The sequence below is a fragment of the Equus przewalskii genome, chromosome 8 (genome assembly GCF_037783145.1).
Source record: "Equus przewalskii isolate Varuska chromosome 8, EquPr2, whole genome shotgun sequence".
In the NCBI taxonomy this organism is placed as follows: domain Eukaryota; kingdom Metazoa; phylum Chordata; class Mammalia; order Perissodactyla; family Equidae; genus Equus; species Equus przewalskii.
This window is the reverse complement of record NC_091838.1, coordinates 48,825,384-48,845,840: the sequence shown is the minus strand read 5'-3', so window position 1 is coordinate 48,845,840 and position 20,457 is coordinate 48,825,384. Positions and strand designations below refer to the sequence as shown.

The 20,457-nt window shown below is 41.8% G+C and overlaps 1 protein-coding gene and 1 long non-coding RNA gene across 13 annotated transcripts in view; one reads left to right on the top strand and one right to left on the bottom strand.

The window, feature by feature from the left end:
• The window catches only part of NCALD (neurocalcin delta), a 389,622-nt gene that overhangs the window by 318,299 nt on the left and 50,866 nt on the right, over positions 1 to 20,457 (top strand). The window lies entirely within an intron of this gene.
• Positions 159 to 20,448, bottom strand: LOC139085261 (uncharacterized). The gene is made up of 3 exons (XR_011543481.1): positions 16,953 to 20,448; positions 12,381 to 12,447; positions 159 to 557 (listed from the first exon to the last, which is right to left on the bottom strand). It is a non-coding gene; the product is annotated as an uncharacterized lncRNA (long non-coding RNA).

Here is a 20,457-nt window from a genome sequence, read left to right as displayed (position 1 = left end):
GTCCCTGTTAAAAGTCCTGAAATAATTGGAAGTTTCTCAGGTTTACACAAGTGGACAAAGTTTACGCAGGGTTCTATGATACAGAGACTTCAGACATACAACAGAGATGATGAGTTGAAACATGTATTCCAAACCACCTACTTAAACCATATTCAGTACAATTTTTAAAAAAAATTTATTGAGATGATGATAGTTTACAACCTTGTGAAATTTCAGTTGTAATTATTGTTTGTCAGTCATGTTGTAGGTGCACCACTTCACCTTTTGTGTCCTCCCCCACCCCCCTTCCCCTGGTGGCCACTAATCTGTTCTCTTTGTCTACATGTTTAACTTCCACATGTGAGTGGAGTCATACAGAGATTGTCTTTCTCTATCTGGCTTATTTCACTTAACATAATTCCCTCAAGGTCCATCCATGTTGTTGTGAATGGGATGACTTTATTCTTTTTTATGGCTGAGTAGTATTCCATTGTATATATATACCATATCTTCTTTATCCAATCATCAGTTGGTGGGCACTTTAGGTTGCTTCCACATCTTGGCTATTGTAAATAATGCTGCAATGAACATAAAGGTGCATCAGTACAGTTTTTATATAATCACTCAGCTCACCACCTTGCTTGTCAAAAAGAAAGCCATTGAACTTGAGACTTTCTGATCCCAGTAATAACTTCAAATAATCTTATATTAGTCTTCTATTAATACTTATTTTAAGTAATTTAAGTATAGAATCAATATATGTTCACGATAGAACATTTGGAAAATACAGAAGAAAATAAACATCACTCAATATTCTACAGCCTAAATTAACTATTATTAATGTTTTTTAAAATATTAATATTTTAATATAATATAATTTAATTTTAAAATAATATATTTTAAAAAGCATTGTATTTTGTTTTACTTTACTTCAACAGAAGAAAAAGAACTCTGAAATGAACCTGAGGATTTGAACTTCAGATAACTGTTTCTTTAAAGCAGGAATTGTTGGCTTCTAACTAAATTGGCTTGCCAGTTAAAAATTGAAAACCAATCAAACATTGAGACATTGGGAATCAACATTTTAAAAAAACTCTTATCTGTTATAGGGTATAGGTTTATATTTTCAGTTAGAGAAGCTGACTGTCTTATGAAGATCAGAAAAGACCTTGGAGAATCAAACAAAAATACCTTTGGGGAAAAACTAGTTTTTAAACAGAGTTCAAAACTTAATCCCACCTGTAGGAAGGTTCTGGAAAAAACTAGTTAAAAAGGATAATCTGTAAGGAACATAGTCCGTCAAATCACAAACCACTTTCAGAAAGAAAAATAAATCATAGAGTTATTTTCCCCAGTGGCTTGGAACTCACAGAGAATTTAGAGAAATTCACCATATTTATTGACCCTTTCCCTCGACCATAGATGCTTAACTTTATTTGCTTCAGACCCTAGTGTTTTTTATATCCCATTAATTGTTTAAATACAAACTGTAGTTTAGTTTGCTTTATATTTAGACCATAATTGCCCATTATGTATATTTGTCTTTCTAGAGTGTCTAATTCTCTTTCTCTCCTCTGGTTGACCTAGAGGAACTGAAATCTTTAGTACATATGTGGCATGTCATAGTTTACTTCTTGATTCTTAGGTATCCAGTTTGTCACGAGAATTTGTTGCTCGTTGAAGATGTTCTTCACCAAGCACTCTGACCTACTATTCTAATTTGGACTAAGTATAGGCTGTTATACTAGGATTTCTTTTCATCACAACTGGATTATTTTCATTGTTTCCAGGTCTACCTATTTCTTAGATTCATTTTCAATTTTGCTAGAGTATATTTTTGAGTTGTTTTTTCAAAATGGCAGAAGAAGGGCTCAGTCCTTGTAGATCTTCATTTTGCCGTCATAATTGAAAAATAGATTCAAAATAGCTTTCCATCACAATTTTACAGGCTTGGTTCCACTGTCTCCTAGCAATCTAAAAAGGAGATAAGAAGTCTGCTGCCATCTTTATTTTGATTCCTTTATAGGTAGCTTCTCCCCAACCCCATGAGTTTTCAGAATTTTCTCTTTGTACTTGGAGAGCATGAATTTCACCAAGAAGTATTCCGGTATGTCTTTTTTCATGATTCCTCTTCAGGCCTTTTAATCTGAAGGCTCAACTTTTGTTCAGCTGAGGAAAATATCCTTCCACATTTCTTTGAAATGTTTATCTTCCCTGTCTGTTTTCTCTTCCGATAACTCTCATTATTGATAAGATATTATGTCTTTTAGCTCAAAGAGATGTTAGATTTCTTGAATCTCTCCTCTATGTTCTCTCGTATCCTCTCTTTTCCCTTTTATGTACGTTCAACAGGACTCTTCATCCTCAGGACTCCACCCAGGCCTCACCTCCGCTAGGAAGTCCTCCTAACTTCCCCAGTACTCCTGCATAATGCAAACCCGGATTGTAACACTAACCACACTGTCCTACAATTTCCTATTTGTCTCTTCCATTAAACTCTAAGTTCCCCAAAGGTAAACAAGGCACCTTTTTTCATGTCCGCATTCTCGGTGCACTCCACAGGGGCTGGCGTGTGCTGGGTGCCCAGTGCAGGCTGAGTAACTGAGTAACTGAATGAATGAATAGGGAATGAACAAGCTTGATGTTGACCTTGGAAACAGGTGTATTGTCTTTTCTCGCTGAAAATGAGGCCACTGACTTCCTGATTATTCAAAAGAAGCTTTGGGGAATGGTGTTGTGGGCAGAAGGAACAGTATGGGCAAAGGCTCAAAGGCAAACTGGGGTGAGACTTTGCTGGGGGACTGGTGGAGGTTTTCCCCAGAGGGTTGTAGATTGTTGGCTCATCCAGACACAATCTCTAATCTCCGCCGTGTCCATTGAGCTGAGTAGCAGTCCGATGAGTGGGTTCTTCGATTTGTGCCAGTTCAGCAAGTGCAGGTCTAATTAGAAGGTTGTATTTTAGTAGAAACACTGGTGCCTCAATTCTATAGGTGTCAATAGAGGCTCCGTCATGGTTCTTTATAATCATGACTTGAAACCTACACCAGTCTTTTTTTCAAGTTCACATTAAAGGATCTGCTTACACTTGTATTAGGTATCACTAATAGTATTGAGCCCTCACTTCACAGGAACATAATGAAGCCACAGACAGCTCAGAGTGGAGCTTTCCAGTCATCCCTGGGCTCCTGTAGACCTGCTGGAAATTGGTGAGGCATAAGCACCTCAGTTACAGGACTCTGCCCCTCCCGTGATGGCTGGACAGACCGTCCTTGCTCAAATACCTCTGACTCCAATCACCACCTGAAAGTCCTCCCCAGAGGTCTGAATGCCTCGCCTCCTATTTCTGGTAACTTAATAAAAAGCTACTAGTTGTCAGGAGCAAGTAGCTTCTCAATCCCTGGTTAATTAAAATGAATCTTTTAATTTTGAGACATGTTATTCTATCTACATAGCAGGTAGATAAATACTCAATAAATACTTGCCAAATGGGTGAAAGAATGAATGAAACATTCAAAGAGAGATTGGGTTTGCCTTTTCTGAAATTAGAATTAAGGAGCACATTTGCTGGAAATTATCCCAGGTAAGGGTAGGGATCTGCTTTTGATGGCAGGCCATTTACTCTTTCGAGGTTAGCCATTTTCAGTCCCATCATGTACCACACACATCGTCCATCTCTTGTCTTTGAGGATAATTCATTCCAGGATTTAGATGTCACTGCAGACATCTTGGTAGGGCCGTTTTATTTGTCCATAACAGAGGATTGTCTGGGGATGTGCTGTTCCACGTGGGCTTGCTCCTCACCTGCTGAGGCAGAGACCCTGACTCAAAGGACATGTTCATCACACCCCCAACTTCTCAGTAGAGAATTGGGCCTGTTTTTAAGAGTGAAGCTCTGTGGCCGCCAGCAGTCTGGTGTTAGATGTAGGACAGTATAAAGCAGACATTCCCAGTTGTCTGACTCAGGAGCCGCCTTGGCAATCATCAGTGAAATGCCGGGCCATGCTATTAAGAAAATGAGGTCTGGGAATGCCAAGAGTATGAAGTGACTGGCAAAAAGGGACATATTTTTGGCAGCCCTCACAGTAGTTAGAGCTGGAGACATAAGGAGAGAAATGACCACACGAAGATGACACAGGAAGAGAAGCTGAAGTCATCTCATTATTCAAAGTCACAGTTGGATGGAACCTGCAGGGTCAGTGGAGGGGAGCACCAGCCCCAACAGACCCCCAAGGGCTATTGGTTGGAATCTTCCCAGGAGCCTGAGAGGGGAGGTGCACGTCTAAACACAGGCCTCCAACCCCTGGGGTCAGAGTCACAGCAGTGTGGTTAAAAGATGCAGATTCCTGAGGCTGAATTCCCAAATTTGGAATCAGAATCAGTAGGGGTGGGCTGGCGATCTCACTCTTTACAAAACTTCCCAGGTGATTCTTAACTCACACCGACTAAACCTTGTGAGGCACTGCACCTCTTAATCTTCTCACTCTACAAGGATCTCTTGCTGCGGACAGATCGCCTAGCGCCAGGAACTTCAGCCGACCATGTGGCTGGTCAGCACAGAACATGAGGAGGCAAGTTCTGTGCCCTTGCATTTAACAAGTGATTCTAGAATACAAGCACTGCTTTCGGACTCAAAAGTAATTCTGGCCTTTCAGGGTCAGTAAGTTATGAAGTCACAATCTGCACCTTCGACCCAACACAACCACCTATCATCACTAAAAACTCCTGGTGTGGACATATGCCATTGGTCACAAGGAGATCTGATGCAAATAGGAAGTCATCAGCTCAGATCACTACCACAACTAGAAAACAACTCCAAGTTCCTTATTTGTGAGGAGCAACCTAAGGATGGGGTAATTCACAAAGCTCACAACAGAACCTAAAGATCTTTTAATTCAGGTCGTCAAATTTAGCAAATAAAAATATAAGACACCAGTTAAATTTGAGTTTCAGATAAACGTTGAATCTTTTTTTTTTAGTATAAGTATGTCCCACAATGTATTTGGGATATACTTATGCTAAAACATTATTGGCTGTTTATCTGAAATTCAGATTTAACTGAGTGTCCTGTATTTTATCTGGCAGCCCTACCCCTAAGTTAATTTAGGGACACTTCCCAAAAGATCGAGGCTGTAAACTTGGATATCTGGTCATCATAAGTTGGCCAGAGTAGAGGGCAGAGGGCATGCCCTATTATCTTCGCCTTCCATAGAAAGCCTAGCGTAGCACTCAGCTTATAATAGGTACACAGGGAGTCAGTGTTAAATGGTTCTTATTCAAAGGAGGCTAACTGTGGTGCTTGTCACCTGGAAGTTGTAGGAGGGGGGACCCTGGCTAGCAGAACTGACATGCCACTGGTAGACCTCCTCAAATCCATGGTGGTGAGTGCCTCCACCCTGACTCGCTGCCCATGCCCTGCATCACTTGTGAGATGAGATGGTGATGGCAGAGGCTGAAAATTGTATCTTGCAACCTAAATGTGTCTCTTTCTCTTAGAGCTCTTTCTAGCTTCATGGGAGTAAACTTCACTTCAAATATCATGAGTTAATATAAAGGTTTTATAAATTAAATCACATTTCCCCACTGGTTAATATGATCATTTTAGAGCTATATCTCCATTTTGGATTGATTTTTTCTCCCCAAGGGCTATAAGTTAATGATCTCTGCACAGGGGCCTATGCACAAGCTATTTCAAGAAAGCTTTGTACAGTGGAAGAACTCTTTGGTTATTTCTTTCATTATAGGTTCCTACTTTCTTTAATTTGGGGAACACCTGTTTCCAGGAAATAGTTTGTCAACAAGACAGCACTGGCTTTGTGAGAGTGTGCCAAAGAACCTTCAAGATATTGTGTTTTTTTCTTTTGATTTATTTTCCCAAATTGCTGTCCAGGGGAAAGATATGAATGGGAGGAAAGAGTAGCAGCTGTCTATTGGTAATTAGTGAGGCTGTGCTGTCTGCTTCATTGCCTTCCACTCTGGCTCCTTATTTACAATTATTGGGGCTTTCTTGGCAATATTTAAGATGCATATCATTCAAATCCCTTTGCTGGTCATAGAAGCATTTTAACTTTGCCTAAGTAGTACCCCATGGCCATCTGAATTAGTCATTTCTCCTTACCCGCCTATGAGGTAAGTTAGTATTAATCCCTCTTTACTGGGTGAGAAAACCAAACCCCAAAGAAGTTGATTCTGACCCAAGAGAACATGGTAATCAGAGTCAGATCCATGATTCTTAAACCTCTTTCCTCCTCTGAGTAAGCACATTCGTCATCTCTCTCCAGCCTCAGTGAGATGTACAAAGACCAAAATCTAGAAAACGTGTTTCCGTTTACACAGCTAGCGCTATGTTTAGGAAACAAGCATTCAACCCTAGTCTCCCGTAGGAATCGCTTGGAGAGCTTTAATAGAATGCCAGGGCTGGGTCCCACTCCCGGGAATTCTGAGTCATTTGGTTTGTACTGCGGCCTGGGCATAAGTTTTTTGTTTAAAAAAAGAAAGCTTCCATGATGCTTATGTGCAGGGAAGGTTGAGAATGCTGATCCAGGCAAAGTAAGCAGGGGCTCACGGAGCGCCGAAGTTCCTAATCTGGCCCAACAGTCTCCCCCACTACGTCTCCGTCGTCTTACCGTTAGAGCCTCCGCATATGGAGCCTCTGGGGACATATACATTTAGCCTGGGTTAAAGCATTTTGTTACCAGAAAGGGAACATTAGCACAGAGTGGTTTGCCAGTTAGCTCTAGTAGAAATATATCACTCTGACGGAGGGATAGGGCAAGGAGAACAAACCCAACCGGTGATGGAGGAGTGGTGTTGGGAACTCAGGGCTGCCCCAGGATCATGACCTTAAGGGAGTGGCCTGGCCCCTGGCAGTAGTTCCTGAGGGTGAATAGGTTGCTCTTGATAAGGGGAAAAATCAAGGGAGGCTTATTGGTTCAGAGCAGCATGCAGGTCTGAGGTCAGACTGCCTGGGTTCACATCCCAGCTCTATCACTTAAGCTCTGTGACCTTGGGCAAGTTACTACCTCTCACATGATCAGTTTCTTAATTTGGAAAACAGAAGTAAAAATTGCAACCACCTCATCATTTCTTGGGGCAATGGAATGAGCTAACAGACGAGATGATACATCAGTGCCTCCTCGCCTTTCCAGGGTCACTGGATCACTGCTAAGTTCTCTTGATTAAAATGGGGATGGACCTTTACCATCTCCTTCAAAGTAACTAATTCTAACAAGGAAATACAAAATTAGATTTAAGGTAGTGAGTCATGTGTTGACTTAGAAGCAAGAGATTTCATGGATAAAACCTTACAAGGGAGCCCCTTGGCCTCCGAGTTGTAGGGTAAAGCTGTGGGCCCCAGGGTCAGGCTATGTCCTTGGACCAAAGAACGAGAACAGGCACCAGGAAGCCAAGTGGGGTTTGACAAGATGTGGCTCTAAGAGCACAGAGAACTACCAAAGTCAGAGGTTATGGAGCCAGCTCCCAAGAAAAGCCATGACCCAGACACCAGGGAAGGCACCAAGGCTGAAGGAAGTGGTTTCAGGACTAGCCTTCTAAAGCTATTGGGAAGCAGAGGGCTCCTTTGTTCTGCCTCCTTGGAGAGTGGCTTAAGCCTAGAAAGTCACGGAAGTGAGTGTCTTAGCAGGCCATTCGAACAAGTGTGTGTGCTTCTAGGAAAATGCGGTTTCTAAATCACAGCCCTCTGACTCTGCTCTAAGATTGGACCTATCAGCAATTCTCACAGCGGGAACCACAGAAATCTGGTTCAATAGGATGTTCCACGGTAAACATAGTTGCTGGGTGAATGAAATTTAGCTTGTTTCTTGGTTGGAGGACTTTTCAGTGCTTTTAATTTGCTTATAAATGTCTAAGATAAGGATATGGTAAGATATGTTTCCCAAACTAATTTGACCATGGAACCTTTTCTTCTTGAGAAGAATCCCCAACTCCTACGCCTCTTTTGCCATCTTAACTCCTAGAGCTTCTGCTGTAAAGCCCCGTCCTCACTTCTTAGGGGTGTGTAGAACCTTCTGTGGCATGTGGCTTCATTCCCAGGTCCCTACCACTCAGGTAGAAGTAGAAGGTGAAGCTGTAAATTGTATGAGGGCAGCGCTCATGCCTGTCCTGTTCATCTTCTCTCTGACACTTAGTTGGGACTCAAATAGTGCCTATTTGTGGAGGGATTGTTCATTGAATGAATGAAACTCCAGCTGCTACCAGAGGTAGTGCCTTGGGAGTTCAGGGTTAAAGACTCCATCAACCCACTCTTTTGGGGGGAAGTGTTTTCTGAGGTTGTTTTGTATAGGACTAAGGATCAGGAGATGTGAGCTCCAGTCCTAACTTGGTGCCTTTCTTTTTCACCAGTCCAAAACGACCTCATAATAATCCTGCCCATCTCTCTTCAAAACAGGCATGGAAATAGTTTGCAAAAATTAAACTCTCCACAAATATAAAATGTAGTCTTAATGACTCCTTTAGGAAGTAGACCCATCTATTAATGTTCTGCTAGGCCTTTGAGTATCTAGTCTGATTCTTTCTGAATATCTACACATAGGCAATAGAGGCTGGCCTCAAGCAGGTTTGGTAACCACAGGCTTTGCAAATTTAAATGGGGAAGAGAGATGGAACGGGAATGGGCTATTGCTATTTTATTTGACTGTTTTATTGTGGGTAATGCTTATTTTAAGCAGTTTCCCAAATAAGTAAAGCTTTTCTTCTATGCTTTGTGTTACTGCATCCCCGGAATGATGCATTTTTATGAGAATTTTCACCCACCCCAGCCCATCCCCTTGCTCATCTGGAGGTACCATGATGCTAGAGTGGTTCGCTGCTAAAACTCTGCAGAGGGTCGCATCAGACATGGTGCAACCAATGCACTGCCTCATGTGGGAGCCAGGCCTTGTTACTGCTTGTGGGTTTCACCCATCTGCGCTTACACCATAGCAGTTCACTTTTTATTTTTATTTTTTGGAAGGAGTGAGTACAAGGAGAGCAACTCTGATGGGGAGGAATTGGGACTTAGATCAGATCCACAGCTACAATGACTAGGAAAGAGAGCTCATCTGTCCAAACTCTGTGCATTGTAAGTTATGTTTGATTTGGGGGTTAAATTTAAAACTTAGTACCACACATGATAATGTATAAAAATATAGTGACCATGTTTTCTTAACCCTGAATCGTAAAACAGTCTAAAGATTTTATCTGTTTTTTAAACATTTATGTGAACAGTCTTCAACCGGCATAAGGATTAAACCACATTTAGTTTTAGATTAAACAAATCACTGTGTTGAAAATGAAATTATTTGAAATCATGACTTTTGGGAAATCTGGACTGTGGCTGTCCCTGCTCTGTGCCTTGGAAGTTCATGCCGTTTGCCAAGTGGGTCAAGAATCCCCATTGTCCCAGATGACAGCTGGCACACATAGACAAGCCACTTGCTCTAACTTTTTTTTTTCTGGTAAAGAAATAGCAATTATTTGCCAGCCTACTTCTTCTTTGCAGGAAAGCAAAAAGGCATTTACATAGTGAATCTGGCATTTTTAATCATTTATTCAGTGTAAATTGTTACTTCAGAGAGTAAGAAGAGCCTGTTTAAAAGGAGACCATAGGTATGGGGAAAATCCAGAAAAACATAATAATTACAATAATTTTGGCTAATGAGTATAACACCAGGTCTAGATGATATTTCCTAAGGGAGTTAGTCTAGTGTGCTGGGCATATTCAGCTGTTTGGAACACTCAATTGGAGAAATGAATGATATAAGAAAACCAACTAAGGTTTCTTTGGCTATTCCAAAGCAGTCTAGTATCTGCACAGAAACATGGGTTATTGTTGTGTCCAGCTGGAAAGCACAGGGACACACAGCAGCTTTTCCAAAAACCAAAGCTTTCTCTCTGAATGTATGGCCACAAAGGATGCATTTCTGGGATCTGATGTTTCCTGGCTTATTCAAATAACAGTGACAATGTTAGGAACCTTCCAGGGCTGCAGGACTCTTCTTCATGCTCAATGACAAGGACAACAAAAGCCTCATCACTCTGCTAATGATCTTTGCTTCTGTTTAAATTCTATTCCTGGACTGCTAGCTCTTCCATCAATGTTTGTCTGCTTTCCATTCAGTCTGGCCAGCATTATCCAGAGTCCTATGAAGGTAAGTGGCTCAGCCTTGGTTAATTAGGTTATTTGATATTTTTTCTCCATGGTGGGTAATTTTGTTTGAGATTTCACAGTGCTTCTAAATTTATATATCTAAACAAACAGGGACATCCATTTCTTCAAGTCATTTATTAGAGTCAAAATTAGAAAGAGTTTTGAACTTTTGTACAATTGAGTTGATGAAAGTTGCTATTGTAGTTGGGTGCTGAAAATGCTCACAAGTGTCTCAGCAAACAAGGGAATTTGCATTTACTTCCACTCACGCCTGCCTGTTTTAGATTTGTAAAGCTGGCGGTCAGTTAGAGGATAGCCTGCCTACGTTATTTTCCAAAGCAAAGAAAATAGCCTTCTGCTCTTAGGTTTTGGGAATATCTAAAGCTGCAATGCAGTGTTCACTTCAAAGCTCACAGGTAGTATGTTATAATTCATTTTCTTTATGAAGGGGGAGAACCAGATCAATCAGGATATCACTAAGGGGCCGTTTGAAATACCAGGAAACACTAATCTTATGGATTTAAACAAATTTGGCATGAGACTTGAAGTTTAATTCTGGACAATGTTGTTATAAGATACTTGGGATATGGACATTGTATTAGTTTCCTATAGCTGTAACAAATCAGCACAAGGTTAGTGGCCTGAAACAACAAATTTATTATCTTATAGTTCTGGAGGTCAGAAGCCTAAAATGGGTCAGCAGGGCAAAGTGCTCTTCCAGAAGCTCTAGGAGACAACCTGTTTCCTTGCCTTTCCTAGCTTCTACAGGTTGCCCGCATCACTCAGACCTCTGCCTGTGTTGTCACAGCTTCTCCTCCGTCTCTAATGCTCCTGCCTCCCTCTTATGAGGACCCTTTTCTTTGTGATAACATTCGTCCACCTGTCTAATCCAGGATAGCCTTTCCATCTCAAGATTCTTGACTTAATCGCATCTGCAAAGTCTCTTTTGCCATATAAGGTAAAATTCACAGGTTTCTGGGATTAGGATATGGACATTTTGGGGACCCATTATTTTGCCTACCACAGATAAATTAATATAGCCTTTTTAATCAGTCTTCTCATTGGCCTCCTGCAAAGCTGAAGGAGTTAATTATAGACACAGTCTGCAGGGGTGTGCTGTGCATTTGACGTGCCGTCCTGCTCCAATGAGGAGAAGTCCTGCTGTGGAATCTGCTCTGTCCGAGGGACACTGCCAGGAGGCACCAAATTAATGTTTGTTCCTTTTTCACCAAAGTCTTGCAAGTGTGATGGGAAGCTTACTACACAGAATTAAATGTTGTGTGGTAGTATTCTTAATTCCAGGGCTCTGGAATAAAGCAGTTCAAATACCAAGCCTGTCCCTTACTTACTATATAATGTTGCATAAGTTTCTTATCTTAATTAAACTTCAATTTCTGTATCTGAAAAACAGAGATGGTAACTTCCAGAATTGCTGTGAAATTACAAAAATAAAATGTGCAGAGTGCTTGGCACATGCCTGGCAGATGGTTGTTGCCCAGTGAGTGGTGGTGGTGGCCTGTCCTTGCTCTGGGCTGCCGAGTACACCAGAGGTAAATGGACACGGGCAGGGCAGAGAGCACTGGGAGTGCAGAGAGCTGCAGGTTGAGCCAAAGACCAAAGCCACTCCAGTGTTAGCAAAGTAGGCAGGCCACCAGCATCCTGCAAAGGAAACGGAATTCTGCTCTTACACTGCACTCGCAGCAATTGCAGTCTGAGAACTTGGTAATGAGATCTAGGAATGGGAAGGCAAACCTCAGCATGGAATGGTATGGATCATGACCTTCTCAATATCTTCTAGGAGACAGGTTGGGATCTGGAGGAGAGGAGCCCAGATCTGTTCAGTCCAATGGCAGTCCCCTTAGCTATGCTGGCTAGGACTGACTCCGGAGCCTTTGTAACATTTACAGCTGCATAAATCATCCTTTGCTTGCTGACTTACTCCTAAGTAATGAATAATACCATCTTATCCCAGAGTGTGGCTTCAGCTTTATTCTCAATAATCTACTTTACTGTCGTCCTAAATCCTGATTTTAAAAACCTTCTCCAGATGTTGTCATATATGTGAATCTGACCAAGAGCATCCTACCCACTAAAAGCACCAATGTTTGTTGAATATTTCCTCTATGTTAGTCATTGCAAGTGCTGTCTAAAATGCATTTTATTACTTATTCCTTATAATAATTCTATTATACTTTTAGTAGATTTTACAGATGACAAAACTGAGACTTCCAAAGACTGAGTAACTTGCCATACTTACAGAAGTTGTAAGTGGTGGAGCCAGGAATCCAACAGATCTTTCTGTCTCCAAGCCTCAGATTCTAGCACTTAAATGGAGAGAAAAAAACAAGTGAAAATAAAATAATGTGAGGAAAAACAACTAAAAAAAGTCCAAAAATGGGGAAGAATGACTTGCAGAACTATATGTAGATTATGATTAGATTTTTGTAAACTAAATAGGAATGTATATATATTATATATATATATAGTTTTTAAACTTTTTTTGAAACTGATGAAAGTTATGGTCCCTTTTCCTTAAAAATGCATACATATACATTGCACACAAAATTTCACACACAACTTGGAGAAGTTCAAGTGGGCGACTTCTAATATATATGTATTACGTGTAGAGAAAAATCTGGAAGGATATACAGCAAATTGTTAATCATACTCTTTGAGGGATGGGACTTTAAAATGTTTTTCATGTTACCCTTTATGTTCTCCTGTGTTGGTTGAATTTGTTTTCAACGAACATGTATTATTTCTGCAATCAAGAAAAAATTTTAAGGTTGTAAATGAAGTCCAAATGTTTCCAATTTAAAATGGAATTTACTGCTTATTTTTCTCCTGATGACCAGGCTTCTAATGTTTTCCCGTGTCATAACCCAAAGATGATGGATAGACCTCTGAAAAAATTTAAAGAACGCTTTTGTGATGCACTAAATGTGGGCTATTTTTTACAAAAAGAAACTTTCCCTGAAAGTTAAGAATAACTGGAAATAAGGAGGTGTGGAGGGGGTGGGGTGGAAACAGTAAAGAGCTTTTCTGAAAGCATTATCAGTGTTCTACACTAGAAACAAGATACGTGCATGGTACTTTTGGTGGAGTTCTTTATGTGAGAATTAAAGGGACCTTTATGACAGTAATGTCTACTCTATAAGAACTGAACGTAAGTGACGTTGATGCTACACTGCAGAGGAGAGGAGCGAAGCATATTGTAGTAGAGATCTGTATGCTAAGCAACTATCCTCGGGCTATCGTTTGAAATGACCTCTTAATCCTCATTTCAAGTCAGTCTGGCACTAATTGAAATGGCTGTTTCCAGGGCGCCCTATGCTTAGCTGAGGGAGTTTCCGTAAGCTCTTCACCTGCTCACTCTTGCTGTCCCTGGAGTTGAGGCGTCAGGATCATCATTTTACATCGTAACGCTGAGTTTGGAAGACAGTTTCTCTCCTCATTCCTACCCCCTGCCCCTCATATACACCCCACGTCTCTTCATGCACAGAAGTTCCATATAGCTTTGTAATCAAATCTTATTCTGAATGTGAACAAAAATTCCAGGAGCCTCTTACTTTTCACTAAGAAAAAAAAAATTTTGTCATGCATTTGTTAAAAGGAATCTGTAATGTTGCAGCCTGATTTAGTCTTGGTGTGATAGATATTTGTACATGTTGGGATTTGACACTAGCCGGAGACCTGAGGAGTTCTCATTCCCGGGAGAGCGGTGAGCCCCTTCCCACAGCATCCCATCTCCAGAACAGCGCCCCCTTCAGTTTAATGCAGCAACTGCAGGAGCAGCAAATCTTGAAGCTCCTTGTATCCATACCAGTGTGCTAAGAGTGTGGTAAGAACGGACAGGACTTCTTTCCACTGCCCTTCCCAGTTGCCCTTCCACACTACTGTTTGTTCCTCTCCTGGATGTGATATGAGGGCCATTTGCATGGAGTGCTATGTCCAGAAAGCCGTGTAAGGATATCACCCCTCCTTCCTAAAGTTTGGGACCAGAAAAGGAGACAAATCTCTTTGCACACTGCTCTGCACAACTAGGAGCTTCCTACACACCCTGATGAAAATCCCGCCAGTTGCATTTGCCTGGTGCCTTCTCAGGGCTGATCTCCCTGCGGGAGGCAGGCTCCGTCATGGGAGGCAGTAAATATACTGTTGTAGTTAAGAGTCCCTGCCTCCAAGTTAGAACAACCTGCCTTGAAATCCTGATACAGTCACTTACTGACTGGGGTTTTCTAAAGTTTCTCACTTTCTCTTAACATCTGTTTCCTTGCATGAAAGATAGAGGTATTAATATCTGCATCACAAAACCATTAGAAGGATTAAATGCGGTTCACCTGGAAAGCACCTAGCACTACAGTGAAGTCCTCTGTAAATGGCAGCTAATGATATTATGAACACACTGTTAGCTCTCTCATGAAAAAGAAAATTTTTCTTTTGACCCCCCCCCCTTCCCTGCCAACAGCTGTCCTGTTTTCTTACACCTCTTTTGAGCAAAGCTCTTCCAAAGAGGGCACATGCTCACTGTCTCCAACTTCCCTCCTCACTTTTGCTCCTAAACCCACTCCAGTGGGCTTTGGCCCCACCTCCCCAATGCTACTTTTCTGGTCAAGGTCACTGGCAGCCCTTGTGTTGCTCAACGTAATGGCATTTACTACCGGCAGCTACCAACCAGCAGCATTTGTAGAGATCACTCCTTCCTCCGTGATATGATTGTCCCCCTGTCTTCAGGACAACACTCTTCCCTGGTTTCCACGTCTCTCAGTGGCTGCTCCTTCTCAGTCTCTGTGGCTGAGGTCCCTGATCTTTAGACATTGCAAAGACCCAGGACTCAGTAACTGTTCCTCTTTCTTTCAATATTTATTCCCTCGATGATCCCACCCAGTCTTCTGGCTTTAAATACCGTCTTTGCCAGCGATTCCCAAATATGTATTACCAGCCCTAAACTCAGTCCCAAATTCCAGACCCTTATCCAACTCCTACTGGACTCCCCACTTGAATATCTAATAGGCATCTCAAGCACTGTGCATTAGTCAGGGTTCTCCAGAGAAACGGAACCAAGAGAATGTGTGTATGTATGTATGTATGTATGTATTATTATAAGGATTATTGATACAGGCAATTCCCAAGATCTCCAGGGTGAGCCAACAAGCTGGAGACCCAGGAGAGCTGATGGTTTTGTTCCAGCCTGAGGCCAAAGGCCTGAGAACCAGGAGAGCTAATGGTTTAGTTCTTGTCTGAAGACCAGTAGCCTCAAGACCCAGGAAGAGCTGGTGTTTCAGTTTGAGTCTAAAGGCAGGAAAAAAGTCCACGTCCCAGTTCGAAGGCAGTCAAGCAGGAAGAATTCTCTCTCACTTGGGAGAGAATCAGCCTTCTTGTTCTATGCAGGCCTTCAATTGATCGGATGAGGACCGCCCACGTTAGGGAGGGCAGCCTGCTCTACTCAGTCTACTGATTCAACTGTTAATTTCACCCAAAAGCACCCTCACAGAAACACCCAGAGTAGTGTTTGACCAAATACCTGGGCACCTTGGAGCCCAGTCAGACTAACACAAAATTTACCAGCACACACAGCATGTCCAAAAGTTGGACTCTTGATCTTTTGGACGAAAGTTATTCTACCTACACTCACTTTCTCCTGTCATTGGTTGGCAACTGCATCCTTCTACTTTGTCTCAAGCCAAAAATCTTGGAGTCGTTCTTGACTCCTCTCTCCCCCTCACATCTCACATCCAACCTGTCAAAAAATTTTGTTTACTCTACCTTCTAAATACTTCCAGAATTCAACCACAGCTTGCCACTTCCATTTCTTCTATCCTAACATGAGCCACAATCATTGGGTGAGTACCATATTTAAAACTGCTGCCACCAATACTCCCCTTTGCTCTAATTTTATCCATTGTGCTTCTCATTCTGACTGTCACTTTTCTGTCTGCCTCAGGTAGAATGGCTAGAACAGTGCCTGATACATTGTATGCATGCAATAAATGTTTGTTGGATGAATTGCTATTGCAGAGATGAGGAAACCGAAGCTTAAAGGAATTAAGTGATTTGCTAAGGGACACAGCTAGTAAGTAGTAAAGCTATTTTTTTTTTTTTAAAGATTGGCACCTGAGCTAACAACTGTTGCCAATCTTCTTTTTTTTTCTGCTTTTTTCCCCCTAATTCCCCCAGTACATAGTTGTATATTTTAGTTGTGAATCCTTCTAGTTGTGGCATGTGGGACACCACCTCAGCGTGGCCTGATGAGTGGTGCCACGTCCGTGCCCAGGATCCGAACCTGTGAAACCCTGGGCCATGGAAGTGGAGCACACGGACTTAACCACTCGGCCACAGGGCCGGCCCATGTAAAGCTATTCTAAACCAGCACTTAACAGAGTGACAGGCAAGGAGTGCTAACGTTAGGTAAATTTCTACACCACTGTTGTTGGGCATCTATTTTCCATTTTTTTGTTAAAAGTAGACCTTATCCAGATAGCAGTGTCTGTAGAGCAGGGATAATATATACGATTATGCTTGACCATAGGAAAAGGTTTATTCTCCTATTCATTATCTCTAGGCCTTTTAGTCACCTGATAAAATCCCCTTGTTGTGAAAATATTTTCACCCTTCAGACACTAATAGATTAATGTTATGTTCCCCATGCTGTTTTTTAGCTCTTAAGAAGCCACACATCACTTTGGAGCTTTCCTTATAAATTAATCCTTTTATCTTCTTATAATCCTTATAATAGTATTAAATTATTTCACAAGAGCAAAATGGAATTTTTATTAACTATTTCTTTGTATACGGAGAGCAAATATACAAATATGAGGTGAGCACTTACACTGCATGGGCTCCGTTGATGAGCTTGAAGAAACAACGAGGTTTCCAGAAACTCCTGGTCTGTTAGGAGAAATGTGTATATATTAGTTGGGATATTGATTCAGCTGCTTTAGCAGAGACTAAGTAACAGTGGCTTAAACAAGATAGAAGTGTTCTCTCTCTCTCTCGCTGGCTGATAAGCAATCAAGGGAGAGGAGATGGTCTCCCAAGTTCCTCTGCGGCTCCTCCCATGTTGTTGCTCCACCAGCTCTTCCTGTGTTGTTCTCGTCCAGATGAGAGGATTTGGCTCACACTGCCACATCCACATCTAGGCCCTGGAAAGGAGGGAGGAGGAAAATGAGCAAGTGGTTTCCTTTTAGAGATATGACCCAGAAGTTGCACATGTCACTTCTGCTCACATCCCATTGGACAAAACTTAGTCACACGACCATAATTAAGACAAGCCAAGAAACATAGTCTATAGGGGAGGTGCATGCCCAAGTTGGGGGATTGTATTACTAAAAGGAAGGAGGGGTTGACTGTTTGGAGACAAACAAATGTCCCTGCTTGGCCGTATCTGTAAATATTTCTGTCGCCTTCAACTAAATAATAAGGTCTTAAAGGGCAGGGCAGAGCAGTATCTTACATTCTCAGCACTGTGCACATTGTGAGTGTTCAATAAATATCTGTTGATTGGGTGACTTGGTTAATGCAGTTTCATCCAAGAGATTTGCAGAGAGTTTTTATTATAATGCCCAAACAAATACTATTGCATCCCAGGGTAAATAGTGCAGGAGAATAAATGTCAAAGGACAACGAGGTCATAGAGAGGTTCTCTGTACACTTACACACCCTTTCAGTCTGCTCTAGAGAGGCCTCCTGTAGTAAAACAGATGCAAAAGATAGACTCGGACTAGATGAGTTCCTGTTCCAGCTAACCGGCTGCTTCATTAATGCACCCAGAGGTTAAGCTACTGCTCCAGCAAATTTGCTGACCTAATTTTGGAACTAAAAGCCGGAGGTAAGTGTGGTTTCATGGCGTACTGCATTCCTTTCTTAATTCATCATGCTTCATGGGAACCAGGATCCCAGACTTCCCCTCCCCCGTGTAGCAGTCAGGCTGGTAGAATTGTTCTCTCTAGTCTATAAGGAAATGAAAACGGATCCTGCTGGAGGAAGTAAATAGAGCAGCAGTAAAGCATCTCTCCCTCTGAATCTGAACATCTGTTGAAACTTTTCACAGCTCCCATGAGGAAGGGCACAGAACACAGGGCTTCAAGCCCTAAAGGAAAAACCTCATCCACTTGCACTCTGCTAACTGGCAGTGTAGGATCATTTGAGCTGAACTGGCCCTGGATATATCTTTTTGATGCTTTTGAAGGAAGGCCAAGCTGTGTAAATATGATAAACAAGAGTATTAAAGGGTGATGTTTATCATATCCATGAGAGCAAACCTTTACAGGACTTAACTTCATGAACTATTGAATTTGGATGACTCCTGTGATGCCAAATGACATACATGTTCAATAGCAGAGGGCACAACCACACCTCAGTTTGAAATTATGGTTAAGATAAACTTGAGTTGCTCTATGGACTTGAAAGAAACAGCTATGCTCTATGGTTTTGGAATTTCACTAATGCAAACTGACCTTTCTTCATTTATCCAAATTAGCAAGGAGTTTGCTGCATCTGGTTAAGAGGGGCAGGCACCCTCCCGGAACCTCAGCTGTCCCTAATCCAGATGTCAGTTTGCTTTTGCTTTAGGATGAGTGGAGGTTCCCTTCCCCCTCAAGTGGTCATCAGTCCTTCCCAGAATATTCAGCAGTATGGCCTTTGGCCAATCTTTTTCTTCTAGTGTGGAAGGCGCCTAGTAGCTGGCTGCTCAGCTGGGCCCCCAGCTGGCTTTTGTTTCCAGCTGCTTTGGAGCCCACTGGCCTGGAGGTAAAGCTGCAGTGATAAGCATTGTAAAAATAAAGTCGATTGCTGGCCGGGCCAGCCAAGCAATGTGGGAGGAGTGGAGAATCCAGGCTATGTGTTCTTGGCATGACAAATTGTCAGTATCTGAGGTGTTCCACTGGGATAAGTGGGATGAGATGTTCTCTAACCAGGGCTAATCTGTGTATTACCAGTCAGTAGCTCTTGAAGAATCATGTCAGGACCAGGCTAATAGGACTGGAGCCATAATCTTGGGCCAGCTCATTTACTGGCCACCATCTTGTCTTGACTAACCTCTTGGGGTCTGGTATGGCCTTGGAAACTCAGCATTGGAATGCAGGAGTGGCTGTCCTTTGTGGAATTACTAAGGGAGAGTAAGTATTGGGCATTGTTTAATCAGGGACAAGGTCAGCCTCTGCTCCCATGTGCCCTACTGATGATACATTTTTAGCCAACACTCTGAGCATCAAATATTGCTACCCGTGTCAAGCTTTGGGTGTGGCTGCACATTTTCCCATTTTTCATACAAGGGAAGGAAATAATAGTGACTGTAGACCAGGAAATTCAGCCTGGTAACCTGAAATTTTGGTGATGTTTTTTCTGGTCTTCTTTGGGGATGTACGTCTAGGTTTGTGGCTCCCTGCTCCTTGCTCTCCAAAATTCTTTGTTTTATGGCTGAACTGAAATAAGAGTAGAAAAGAGAACATTATTCTCCTGGCCCTGCGAGTAGGCAGGTCCCCAGGATATTCTCAAGACCTACCTGGAATTCAGATGAGAGCCCCTTCCAGAAAAAAAAAAAAAAAAAAAAGGCATGTTTTCTTAATTGTTCTGCTTACAATTTCCCCTCTCTATGTACCAGGAGATTAAAGGCAAGTTTCACCCTCTCTCTCTCTCTCTCTCTTCTTTCTCTTCCCCACTTCCTCCCTCCCTTGCTCCTCCCCTCTCCCTCAGTCCCCTTGTCTTTAAAGACATTGACAACTTTTCTGGCATGTTGCCTAGGCTTAGGAGAGAGAATCTTTGTAAAAATTTCTTCTAGTCATTGGCATGGAAGCACTGTATAAATCATCAAGACACTTTGTTATAAAACTTTTTCATTATCAACGTTCTCTACGTTTTCATTTTATGAATGCTTCTTTGTCTTCCAAAAAACCTTTCAGATTAAGCAAAGCTGTTATTGAAAATGTGGGAAGTTTCTGCTTGTATGCTTGGCTTGTTGAATTGCAGATGGTTGCTGTGTATATTACAATGCCAGGTTCCTATAGGTGAGTTAAAAATATTAATTTATGGAGTAGATTTGAGATGGAATTAGAGATTCAGCTTCCTTAATATCCAGTCGAGTCACTGGATTTGTTCTTTCTAGGTAAAAAAGCTCTGAGATCTACATGTGGCTCAACTACCTGATTCAAACTGGAATCAAGCTTTTTGCTATTATTGGGTGCACAGATTCAAATTCAACTACCAAAAAAAGTGCTTTGCACACCCTGTGTGCCAGCACTATGCTGAGCACTAGAGGTGCACAGATATATAGGAACCAGCCTTGCTATTGAGGTGTTCATAATCCCTACAGGGAACTTTCATCTGTCAACAATAAC